General features: G+C 42.8%; 1 pseudogene; it reads left to right on the top strand.

Moving 5' to 3' along the window:
- The first annotated feature begins 3,488 nt into the window (after window positions 1–3,488).
- On the top strand, window positions 3,489–5,714 carry LOC119350023 (annotated as a pseudogene).
- The last annotated feature ends 7,980 nt before the right edge of the window (window positions 5,715–13,694 follow it).

The following is a 13,694-nucleotide window of genomic DNA, read 5'->3' as shown; positions in this document are numbered from 1 at the left end:
CAAAAGAATCACACCCATTACCGCAATGGTCCCTCCATCCCAAAACACAGTATGTATTAGACTTTTTTTAATTCAAACTATATAAGATCTGTTTAGGTTTTTAGAAAATTTGCAAACAAGTAGAATACTAAATCTATACCACTAGATTGACCAGGAAATATATTTTCTTATGATGTATATTTGGTATTGTAGATATAGATAAATTTCTCTATAAACTATCAAAGTTCATGACTCTTGACTTTTGCAAAAATCAATGCGTAGCTATATTATGGGACATAGGGAGTATGAACGAAAATGTCCCTATTGTTCTATGTCCCTCATTTGGAGGCCTCAGTTCATTCAAATCTTGTGCATTAGCCTAGTAGAATTCTGAAATCTCAAAAGCCTATTTGAATTGCCTGGCAAGTGTGTACTTTTAATACCTCCTCCATAGAATTATATAGCGTCTAATACATTGTTTAAGGTTGCCTCTAAAAACTAATAAAAGTAGTAATATATGAGATGTATGATAGTTAAAATTATATTATTATAAACTATTTTCAGGTAATTTAGTGGTATACGTTTTTGTAACATGCACATCATATATTATTGCTACTAGTGTGTATGCACGTGCAATGCACGTCTTAACAGTATGTTGTGATTCTGACAAAAGGAGAGAAAAAAACATACATTACTTTGTAAATGAATTCCGGGCAAAAAATTATATTGTTGATGGGCCCAAATTGAAGTTTAGAAATTTACTAATTGCTAGTACAATACAACCACTGCCTGCTGTCACCCAATTTTTTTTTTGAAGAAAATAAAGAAAGATGTACGTGGTGGAACCCACAAATTGTTTACTTCAGCTTTTGTTTCTCCTCCTGGACCATTTCGCATGGGCTCACAGCCTACGTTTATTTTTTACTCATCACAACCTGACAATCGCAACATGGCAGAAGAGGCATATGTCTTCTTTTCTAGGAGGAACAATGCGATGGTTTCAGAACCCAGGAGATTCGGCTGCAGGCTACTGTTCACTGCAAATCCCTCTAATCCCAGCCGTTAGATTTAGGAGACCAGTGGCTAGGATTGATGCTCCCAAACGCGTACACTATATAAGTACATATCACCGGATTCGTGGTCAAAGGCAACGTCAAAAAATGCAATAGACCCTATAAAGTTGCATCTGCAGAAACCAAGCATATACTAGGTAGTTAGTGAAGATGGTGGTAACTCATCCAATTTATCACACATACGTGACCAATCTCAAAGCTTTATATGATACCACTATACCACTCTCAAAACAAAGAGAAAATAATTATGAAAAAAGTCTGATGGTATAATGAGATAAAGTACAACAAACTACCATCCAAAAACTCAGCCATTCTTTGAATAGTGCCTTCTTTTTTCTTTTGAATACCAGTATACCTATATACTATAAACTATCAAGTGAGAAACAATACATGTTTCTTTGAATAGTGCCTTCCTTTTTCTTTGAGTACCAGCTAATTGCTAATTTTTCCATTATATACATCAAGTGGAAAAAAAGACAAATTTCTTTAAACAGTGCATCTCCTTTTGTTTTAACAATTCAATTAGGAACCTTAATAATGACTGAAACCCAGGCCAGCGCTCCTAATAAACCCTTTTTTATAGGTCTGGTGCACGGCCGGGCCTAGAACTAATCGACAGAATAATTGCTTGTAATCTGAACCATTCTCCGTCACAGTCTCATGACATTGGGAACTAAGCCATAAGGTAGAGGAACGACAAATTTAGCTCACATCAACACCACAGCCTCACTACTCTTCTCTCATAGTCCTCATCCCCGCTACTCTTCTCTCTAAGCATTGGATCTGATGCTGATGCTGCTGCTGCTGCTCCTGCTTAATAACCAAGGTGTGTGCTTCCCTACTTTTGCTACTTGCTCAGATCACCCCGATCTCTCCCACCTCCAGCCCCCTTCTTCCCCTCCTCCCCGCCGCCGTCGCTGGCGCCCGCAGCCGGCCTGGCCCCGGGGCCGCTGGTGGCAGCGGCCCCCCTGCCTTTCCCCTCCCGGTGGCATGGGGCGGAGCTGCGCCGGGGGGTGCTCCTCGGCGGCGACGGTCTTGCTGGCGGCGGGGTGCCTCGTCGCAGGGCGGGCGAGCGGCTGGACGGCGGAGGCGTCGTTGGCGGCGGGGTGGCGCTGTGGGGCGGAGCTGCGCCAGGGGGTGCTCCTCGGCAGCGACGGCCTTGCTGGCAGCGGGGTGCCTCGTCGCAGGGCGGGCGAGCGGCTGGACGGCGGTGTCGTCGTTGGCGGCGGGGTGGTGCTGCGGCACGTCCTGGCGGCGGAGCTCGGCCCAGATCTAGGCCCTATGGGGCCCATCTGGTCTTGGCCAGGCCGGCGGCGGGGTGGGTTGGCGGCGTGATTCCCAGGAGGCAGGGGAGCGGCGTTGCGCGACGGGGGCTGGCGGTGTCGACGCCAACCTGCTGCAGCACTGCTGGCGGGGCTTAGCGGGCCCGTTTCAGGCCTAGCCGGGCCAGGGGTGGCCTGGTATGCCCCGCTGCCGTGTCCGGTCGGCTACCGCGATGGTGCCGAGGCACGGGCTTCTCGCACGACGGCGGTGGAGGTGGTTCCCTCCCGCTCGGCCTTGGTGCTGCTGCTCTCGTCGTGTGGCGCTTCTCTCCGGTCTTCTCGGCCTCGTGTTGGTGCTCGTAGTGAGACGGCGTGGGTGGCGGCGCAACCGTGATGGCGCATTGGGCGGTGGTTTGGTTGGTAGGCTCCGAATGGGCGGTGGTGTTTGGCGTGCGGGAGAAATCCTTGCCGGCTCGTCCGGCTTCGATGCGGTGACACCGGCGGGTGCCACCATTCCTTCTTGAAGGGTGTCGGTGGTAGCCATTCTCCACTTCCCTCCGCGTACCGGGGGAAACCCTAGGACTCGTCCAGGCAGCAGCGTCGTCGACGTCGCATACCTTCTTGGAGGTGCTGTTTGGTACGCGGCACTCAGAACCTCGGGCTGTGGTGTAGTGTCTCTGGAGGGCGCAGCGGTGGCGGGGCTTCTGCGCTTAGTCGAGTTGCCGTTGTTGGCATTTGTTTCTTCTTCCTTTCTTCTTTGGGCTTGTTGTGCTGCTCGCCCCAGCATCGCGTTTGTACTGTTGGTTGGTGCTTTGAAATACAAAGTGGGGGGAAACCGTTTTTTGGTAAAATTGCTTTAGTTATGGATGCTTAAACGTTCTATGTTTAACTGGCTAAAACAGCTGTTCTCGTGTCTGCAAGCCTATGGATTTTTTTTCCAATCAGTATGGCATGCAAAAACAATCATAAGCTGAATCTCTAATAAAAAGGAAGAAGCAGAACTCCTTTTTGCGCTGCGGGATTATAGGACATGAGCAAGGTGAACAAAAATTCGTCTCACATAATTTAGTTTCCATTTCCCTTTTTCTTCGTCCAGGAAAGAAGTTGATTCATTTGCTGTGGGACAAAGAAGCATAATATATCACATATTGAGGTGGAAATCAGACTTTCCACAATGGCAACTGAACCTCCCTGTGACAATCTGGAGACTGTCATAGCAACCAACCAATCATACAAGGGTGATTTCTCTTCCCAGCAGCAACTTACCGTGTACAACCACGACCTGAGTGGTCCACACTCCACAGTTCTCTCCCCAGCCAATCAAGCAAGTGTCAACAGCAGCCATGGACAAGACCAATTTAAGATTGCTACAGGGGGCAGCCCTGAGCACCGCCGGATCAGATCAAATCATGCCCTTCACTACATAAGCCACATGCTGATGGATGACGTCGACGAGAGGGTCGACATATGCCAAGGGGAGGCTGCCCTCCAGGCTGCTGAGAAGCCATTCCGTGACATTCTTGGGGAGGAATACGCGCCGGCTACTAACTGTCCGCCAATGCATAGCAACAACAAACCAGATAACCCTGATAAGAGTGGTACCAGCTATTACAAGAGGCTCTGGAGCACAAGCTTCAGTAATAACTGTTCCAGTTACAGCGTGTTACAGCCCTTAACAAACCTGTTGAGTCCATATACCGGCAATAGGAGTCTTTCTCTACAAAACAGGCTGTCGATAAGTGTTGGACCGACTTCTAGATCTGGTTTCCCTGCCTTGCATTGTCAGAGAAGAGGCATCGAGGAGGCAACGATGTTTGCTCCACGTATTGGCAAGCTGGTGATATATTTAGAGAATGACATACTTTCTATTTCCAAACTGACTATAAAGGAGACAGTAGGAAAGAGGAGCGAAAACTGGGATGTCTTGGAAGGAAGGAACAATAAACATCTTGTCTTCACCACTTGTGCAATAACTTGAAATGAAAATTTCGACCGAGTTCTGCTATGCTATGGTTGGAAGAGTTCCGATCAAACAACAAGACTGACAAGAGGGATGTCAGTGGAAGGAAACAAGAATTCAGTGAAAGGCCGGAGCAAAGGACGTCAGAAGCTAAGGGCTAGGATGCAACCGAGGAAAGAGTTAGTTGATCTCAGGACTCTCCTCATCCATTGTGCACAAGCTGTGGCAGAAAACAGCTACCTGTTGGCCAGTGAACTGCTATTGAAGATAAGACAACACTCTTCAGCAGATGGTGATTGCACTGAGAGACTGGCATTTTACTTGGCGGATGGCCTTGAGGCACGCTTGGCTGGGAGCGGGAGTCAGGTTTATCGCACCCTCATGGAGAGGCGGACAAGTCCCACGGATTGGTTAGAGGCTTACAGCCTTTTCGTTGCAACTTGCCCTTTTGTCAGGACGCTATATTACTTTGCAAGCCAAGCTATTCTTGATGTCTCAAAAGGGCAACCAAAGGTGCACATCATTGATTTTGGCATTGGCTATGGCTTTCAGTGGCCATTAATGATTCAGAAGTTTGCACATCAAGAAGAGGGAGCCCCTAAGCTTCGGATCACAGCTATAGACGTTGCTCAGTCAGGTTTTCGCCCCTGCGAAATGATCGAGGAGACAGGGAAGCAGTTGGCTGATTATGCAAACATGTTCAGGGTACCTTTTCAGTATGAGGGCATTGCCGCTTCAAGATGGGACACCGTTAAAATTGAGGATCTTAACATTGACGAGGATGAAGTTCTCATAATCAACTGCATATTCCGGATGAAGAATATTGGTCATGAAACCGATGGCATAAATAGTGCAAGGGACGAGGTGCTGAAAACTATGAGGAGGATGAACCCAAAGGTTTTTATTTCTGGCACTGTGAACGGGTTACATAGTTCTCCCTTCTTCATACAACGATTCAAAGAAGTTATGCTCCATTACTCTTCAGTGTTTGACATGCTTGATGCAAATGTTCCACGGGATAACGAAGCAAGAAAGATGCTTGAGAGGATCCCATTTGGGCGGGATGCACTTAACATAATAGCATGTGAGGATGCAGAAAGGACTCACAGGCCAGAAAGTTACAGGCAGTGGCAAGGAAGGTTCCTCAAGGCTGGGTTCCAGCAGCTTCCCGTAGATCAAGGCATCTTAAAGAAGATAGTACACATGAAGAACTTACATTATCATGAGGAATTCTTTGCTGTTGAAGATTGCGCCTGGCTGCTACAAGGATGGAAAGGGAGAGTAATTTATGCTATATCCAAATGGAAACCTAATGAAACGCATGGTGATGAGTAAGATTCGAACAGTTTTGCAGACTGCGGAGACAACTTCCTTGCATGGTTCTCAACACAATGGATCAAATGTTCTGAAGACGGCAAGACATTCTTTTGTCAGAGATGAGCATCGGAAACTATCTTGGAAGGAGATGGATGGACATTCGAATGTTTATAATCATCTTGTTTTTATTTTGTCCAACTGCGCAACATACACGGCAATATGTTGGAAATAAATAGAAGGCAACTGTAAAATGGTACCTTGAGTGTTCTTTTTAATTCTGAACAAACTCTTTTAGAGAGCTGCTCTAAAAGTGAATCTGGTGTTTTTTTAAACAAATATAGTGTTAACTATGTGTACTTGGTTATTCTTTTGATCCATTTATTGGGCCTGTTAGACATGAGAATGAAGGAAACACTATACCTAGGCACTGGTTTTAATGCAAAGGAGATTATTGAACTGTCTACTTCTCAAAATTGCACTGTAAATTAAGGTGACATGGAAGGTCAGAAAAATAGTCATTTCTGAAATGAAGACGGCGAACAAGCTAGGTTCCTATGCACAAATCCAATAGAATGCATATGCGACGTTTTGGACATATTACTCTCTCCATATCACAGATTCAGAACTAGGTCTAGGTGGGTGACGTTTTGGACATGTCTTTGGTCAAACTTGTACTACTTCAAACTACGAATATCATTTCAATCATTCAGATTGGACAATTTGGATGCCATATGCACAGATTTGTCTCAAAAATAATAATACGTGGGCTACATTAGGGGGTGAGCTAAAAAAATTATATGTTCACCGAGGGGACAGCCATACCACCAGGGCGTCGGGAGACACACACGGGGAGTCGGAGAGGGAGAGAGGAGGGAGGGACCTTGGAGGCGGGCGGGCGCAGAGGGTTTAGGGTTTAGGGTTAGGGTGGAGGCGGAGGCCGAAGTCGGCGAAGGAACGCGAAGAGAAGAGGCCCTCCGCGTCGTCTTCCTTCGCCTACGCCGGCGGCGACCTGCCGAGATTCCTCTTGGCGGCTATGGAGAGAGGAGGGCGCGAGGAGACGAGGGGCGTTTTCCGCCTTACGAGAGCGACTATGCACCTGCTCAAGTTTTTTTTAGACTGAGTCGTGATTTAACTGGCCCTGGGCCCTGGGCCTTGGGTTGTTTCATGTTAGGCCCACCTGATCATGCCAGAACTTGCAGGCATAATAAGACCCACTGCTACCCCTAAAAAAAGACCCACTGCTAAAAAAAGGCACGATCGCTCCGTGAACCATGTGGTTACGAATAAAATTGCAGGCAAATATAGGTGATGTCTTCCGATCATTCTGATATATTATCTGCATTTTTCCGAGTTCATATCAGCTTGTTATAGTTTTTAAAGTAATGGTCAAAGTTATTTGAAAATTCATAACAAGTTGATACAAACTCAGAAAAAGTGCAAATTAGATATCAGGAGGTTCAGAAAACATCACCTACATTTGCATGTAATTTTATTCATGAAAAACTATTTTTTATGCCTTTCATTTTTTTAATAATGTTAATAACATCAATAACCTCAGGTATTTTAAATAATTTTTTTCCCTAAATGCAAATGGCAGCACAAAAAGATGATGTTTTTCCAACATTTTGATATCTTATTTGCATTTTTGCAAGTTCATATGAATTTTCAATGTATTGGTCAAACGGTCAAAAGGGCACTCGGACATCTGAGACATAAATCTAAGGGCAAAACTGAGCAGAGACGAAAATTAAGGGCAAAACTCGTGAGGTGGTTCCGACTAAGGGAGGAATGCATTTGTCCCCAAGTTCTTTTGCGTTGAGCTGCTTCTCCGGCAACCCGTCCCAAGTTCTTTGCGTTGGGCTTTCAAAACTGCGCCCCTTGACAAGTTGCACCGCGTTAGGGGCCACTAGTAGAAAACGGGCCTTTAGTCCCGGTTCTGGAACCGGGACAAAACAAAACAGGAGTAGTACCCAAAACCTTTAGTCCCGGTTGGACTATGAACCGGAACTAAAGGGGCTCCACGTGGCCGTTGTCTGGAGCTCCGCCTTTAGTCCCGGTTGGACTATGGACCGGGACTAAAGGGGCTCCACGTGGCCGCAGTCTGGAGCTCCACCTTTAGTCCCGGTTGGTAACACCAACCGGGACTAAAGGAATTTCTGAATTATTTGATAATTTAATCTCTAATTACCCCTCATTACACTCATTCCAAATCGTCTAATTTCTCAGCCAGTCACCCACCCTCTCACTACTCCAGTCTAAGCACGCTTAACTTCCGAGTTCTATTCCCCCTCGTTTCCAGGTCTGCATTTGTTGCTTTCCTGACAATAGTAAGCTGTCAATCCTATTAACCCTTAGGAGTTAAACTTGAGCATGAAGTCACACGTTTCACCGTTTGAATTTAAAACTATTATTCTAAAAAACCATAATTATTTAGTAACACTAATATTTCTTGAATAAGTAGTTTGACCATAGTTGACCATAGTTTGACCAAAGTTTGACCAGAGTTTGACCAAAAAATCAAAAAAACATAAATTTGAGCATAACCTTTTTTTCCTTTCAGAATTTGAGGATTCTAAAAATTTGCAAAACACCCTACGGCCATCGAAATTAGAACCGACTTTTCATGCTGAACATTTTGATATATTATACATTTTTTTTCCGACATCATATGCAAAAGTTATAGCTGTTTTCCTTTTTCATAACATTTTTTGCAAAACATGTCCAAAATTGTGTTTTTTAGTTTTCCTAACTAGTAGATGTAGTAACATAATTACATCTCGAAGGATTTTAATTTTTGAAGTTTTTACCATTTTTTTATTTTTTTTCAAAACTGAAATGGCGATATGGGGGTTGGTGGGGTAGAGTTTGAAAATTGCAGAACCCCTTTATTCCGGGATGGTGTCCATCAAATCCTACCGTCGACTACATCTACTAGCACCGTCCCAGCCAGAGTCGCAACTAAGGTTAACCAAGCCAGAGTCACGTTCTATTAAAGTGGCAAAAAGAATTACTTTTTAATATAGCAAAACTAATTCTTTCAATTATTATTAAAGGCTAAACAACTATTAATACAAAAAAGTAGCAAAATTAATATTAATTAATTATAAAAATTTATCTACTGTTGTCTAACAGAAGCATACTACAACATGTTAAAATCTACTGAAAGAACTAACTAAAAATAAACAACAATTAAAGGACTAAAACAACTATATAAGCAAAACAGTAATGTTTTAATTAAAATCCTGATTTAAATTATGCTAAAAATAACCAAATAAATCTTACTATGACAACAATCTAACATGTGACTAGGAGCAAAAATAATTAAATTAAAAACTATTTTAAACTCAAATTATTCACAATCTAGGGTTTGAAGAAAATTTGAAATAAATAAATTTAAATCATTTAAATTTGAAAACTAATGGCACAAACAGAAACTAGACAAAATTTTGAATCTAATGCAAAAAAGAATCACTCAAAAACATCAAATATCCTAAAAGATATAAGCAATTTAAAACAGAAACAAAAAACAAAAAACAAATTTCATAACCCCTTTAGTCCCAATTGGTGGCTCCAACCAGGACTAAAGGGAGGTCCCATTTGAACCGGGACTAATGCTCACATTAGTCCGATTCGTAATGCAACCGGGACTAATGTGTAGATCGAGCTTGGACCAAAGCCATGTTTTCTACTAGTGGGCAGTAAGGTTTTTAGGGATCATCTCAGTGCGACTGTTCGCTCAAGTTTGACTACATCCACGACGATCGTTCGAAATTATTCCTCTACAACAAGCAGACACCTTATCTTCACTATCATGGCCCTGTTGCACCTCAAATTTGGGTGAACTCATATGTTCGGAATCTCTCTCTCTTGACATGTCCCTCTGACCCATATGCATATATGGTAAATGTTCCTAGCCTGTCGTATGCGACTTGTCATGGCAGTAATCTTGTGATGATACTAATTTGGATTAAGATTAAGAAAAAATTATCTAATTTCTTAACAATCAAAAAACCTCATATGTTTTGGTATTTTTGGTTTACTGACTTTGCTGCTGCTTTAAAACATAGCCCCTTTACAGGTGCTCATTTCAAGAGGCAGCATACCAAAATCATGATCCGGCGAAATTCATGTGCATTATTGGCCAGAGGAATCGCCGGACCGATGAACGGCCCGTCAATCACCGAGATGATGCACAACCGTGGCCATCGGCCCAAGGTGTCGCACGTGTTAGCACATTGTATAGAGGTGTGGTACCCTTGCAACGGATCAACGAGATCCGTCACCAATGCCTCCCCTGCACCATCTTCCTTGTTGCTGATGCCTTGCTTCTGCAACAGATCCACCGCCACTTGCAATCGGCAATCTGCGTGCCGATGACCAGCCGCCAAGTAGAGAATTCGGCGGCCATCGAGGCCTTGATGTTCCTCCCTCCATTCCGCCAAAGCTCCTTGAGATCGTCTTTTTTTCTTTTTGATAAACTTCTTCTCCTTTATTCATTCATAAGTAAAGTAGCATCCTTTACAAGTAAAGGGATAACCTCATCAGGGGCGTTATCCATCCAAATCCTCGGAGAAGAAAACCTAGCTAACCTTGCTAGTTCATGAGCTACTCGATTACGTTCCCTATTACAATGATCATAAATGACATGGGAAAAACCTAATGACATGAAATAACAGTCATCTATAATGGATGAAGCGACTGAAGAAGAGTAGCCTTGGCTCAACGCATTCACCACCTCCACGCTATCCGAATTCACTTCAATCTTACTACATCCGACGGTATTAGCAAGTGTTAGCTACTACTAGATCTCAATCTCTAGTATTGGTCGAAGTAAGGGCATAGTAGCTAGGATCGGATTACAACCAGGATCCACATGCAAGCGCATCAAAATACTAGCAAGAAAGGGAATCAGTGCGAAGTTTTGGAGAGGCCAAGCTCGAGGGAGCTCGGTATTTTGAACAGATCAAAAAACATATTTAGAAGTTTCATAAAAAATCTGATATTTTTCCATGGAAACATATATGCATTCCGCAAGAACATGTTAAATTTCGTTTAAAATCTATCCTGTGATTCTTTTACCTTTTATTTAGGGGTATGTGATTCTTTTACCTTACATGCTGTTACCCACTCACTCCCACATACACACGAGTTTGCATACATCAGCCCACACCTAAAGCGGGCCCTGGATTGTCATGGGCCTCTGGCCCATAGCAATGTTGTGATGTTGTAAATAAAATTCAAAGGTACTTTCCCATGGAAAATCCTATCTGCCGCATTCTGCAATAGATTGTCGTTATTTCGCACAGAGCGAGCGATCAGCGATCGACATGGGCCGGCCCAATTATCCGTAAAGGAACACGCTACAGAACTTGACGGTGTCCCGGACTAGGGGTACTAACCTAGTCGGCCCATGTTCCTCAGATTGGACCGATGGGCCCTCATTCGTTCTAGGACTTTGGAGGCTGTACACAGGAGGCGTGATCAAGATTACAACTGCCCAAGACTTGTGTATACTCCAAGACTTCTCCTACCGCCTCTATGTCAAGATACCGACCTTGTAACCGTAGATGCCCTACCCGGCGTGTATATAAGTTGTAGGGTTTAACTCATAGAGGAGACATCAACACAATATCATTCACCTAGCCCTAGAGTTAGACCACACCTCACGATGTCGAGGTAGATCAATTCTGTACTCGATAAATCTATATCAATATAAACAAGAGCAAGACGTAGGGTTTTACCTCCATTAAGAGGGTCCGAACCTGGGTAAAACATCGTCTCTCTATTCATGTTACCATCTGTTCAAGTTCCACAGCTCGGGACCCCCTACCCCGACGTCTGCCGATTTTGACACCGACAGTACCGCTCGGTTTTGGGAACGCTCTAGGAGGTTTCTGTCGGTTTTTTCTCGTTTTAGGAATGTCTATATCTATTTTTTCTTTTTTCATTTTTCTTTTTTCTTTTTTCTTTCTGTTTTGTTTTTTTATTTTCTTTATCTCTTTTTCGTTTCTTTCCTTTTCATTTTTATTTTCCAACGAATCTCTAGAAATTTAAAAAGTGTTTTTTTTCACATTTCCTTCACAAATTTAAGTAAATGTTTTGAAGTGCAATATTTGTTTGCTTCATTTTAAAAAATGATCAAAAATTCAATAACGTTTAGAATTTTCAAAAATGATTACATATTTTTATTCTTTATGTATTAAAAATTGTTTGCATTTTCAAATTGTTCTTGATTTGCACTTTTTGTTGTGTAAATTCAAAAAATGTTCGCAATACTCAATTTGCTTTTTGTTCCCATGCTCAATTTTTTTCTCGGTTTCATTTTTTTTCTCTAAATTAAGAAATTTTCAAAAAATATTCCGGGTTTCAAATATATTTTATTTCCATGTTCAAATTTTGTTCTCTAAATTCAAAAAATGTTTGGGACTTTAGATATTTGTTCGCATGTTCAAATTTTGGTCTCGATTTAAAATTTTTGTTCTCTAAATTAGAAAAATGTTCGCATTTTTCAAAAAAATGTTCAGGATTTTAAACTTTTTGTTCACGTGCGCTATATTTTTTATGAAAAATTGGAAAATGTCCAGATTGTTTCAAAATTTGTCGTGTTTTGTCAAAATTGGTTGCTAGAGTTTTCAAAAATCTGTTCGCGATTTGTTTTCAAGTGTTAAAATTTTGCGGCCGTAATTAGGTGTTTTAGCATTGTGTTGTACTTTGTTCTTCTAACTCGTAAGATAAGTTGGCTAGTAGGTCACGCCCTCCGCTGGTTCGAATCCCGCCAGCTTCCATTTTCTCATGTTCGTCATTTTTCTACCTCGCATATGTGGACCAGCCCAGTTTGGGCGCCTCCCTCCGCGTCAGGTTCCTACACAACCCAGAATGCGTCGTATAGGTCTCTTTTCCCATAGACACACGAGTTTGCCTTGCGCTTGCGGCGGCTGATACATGATGACCCACAAGTATAGGGGATCTATCATAGTCCTTTCGATAAGTAAGAGTGTCGAACCCAACGAGGAGCAGAAGAAAATGACAAGTGGTTTTCAGTAAGGTATTCTTTGTAAGCACTGAAATTATCAGTAACGGATAGTTTTGTGATAAGATAATTCGTAATAGGTAACAAGTAAGAATAGTAAACAAGGTGCAGCAAGGTGACCCAATCCTTTTTGTAGCAAAGGACAAGCCTGAACAAACTCTTATATAAAGCAAAGCGCTCCCGAGGACAAATGGAAATTTCTGGCAAGCTAGTTTTCATCATGCTTGTATGATCCGCGTTCGTTACTTTGATAATTTGATATGTGGGTGAACCGGTGCTTGGTACTGCCCTTCCTTGGACAAGCACCCCACTTATGATTAACCCCTCTCGCAAGCATCCGCAACTATAAAAAAAGAATTAAGGTAAACCTAACCATAGCATGAAACATATGAATCTAAATCAGCCCCTTACGAAGCAACGCATAAATTAGGGTTCAAGCTTCTGTCACTCTAGCAACTCATCATCTACTTATTACTTTCCAATGTCTTTCCCTAGGCCCAAATCATGATGAAGTGTCATGTAGTCGATGTTCACATAACATCACTAGAGGAAAGACAACATACATCTCATCAAATTATCGAACAAATACCAAATTCACATGATTACTTATAACAAGACTTCTCCCATGTCCTTAGGAACAAACGTAACTACTTACAAATCATATTCATGTTCATAATCGGATGGGTATTAATATGCATAAAGGATCTGAACATATGATCTTCCACCGAATAAACCAACTAGCATCAACTACAAGGAGTAATCAACACTACTAGCAACCCAACCCACTGGTACCAATCTGAGGTTTTCAGACAAAAATCGGATACAAGAGATGAACTAGGGTTTGAGAGGAGATGGTGCTGGTGAAGATGTTGATGGAGATTGACCCCCTCTCAATGAGAGGATCGATGGTGATGATGATGGCAACGATTTCCCCCTCCCGGAGGGATATTTCCCCGGCAGAACAGCTAAGCCGGAGCCCTAGATTGGTTCCACCCAGGTTTCGCCTCGAGACGGCGGCGCTTTGTCCCGAAAGCTTCCAGGGCAAAAGACACCATATAGCAGAAGATGGGCAT

Source organism: Triticum dicoccoides, chromosome 1B (assembly GCF_002162155.2).
Source record: "Triticum dicoccoides isolate Atlit2015 ecotype Zavitan chromosome 1B, WEW_v2.0, whole genome shotgun sequence".
Lineage (NCBI taxonomy): Eukaryota > Viridiplantae > Streptophyta > Magnoliopsida > Poales > Poaceae > Triticum > Triticum dicoccoides.
This window is presented reverse-complemented; position numbering and strand designations above follow the sequence as displayed.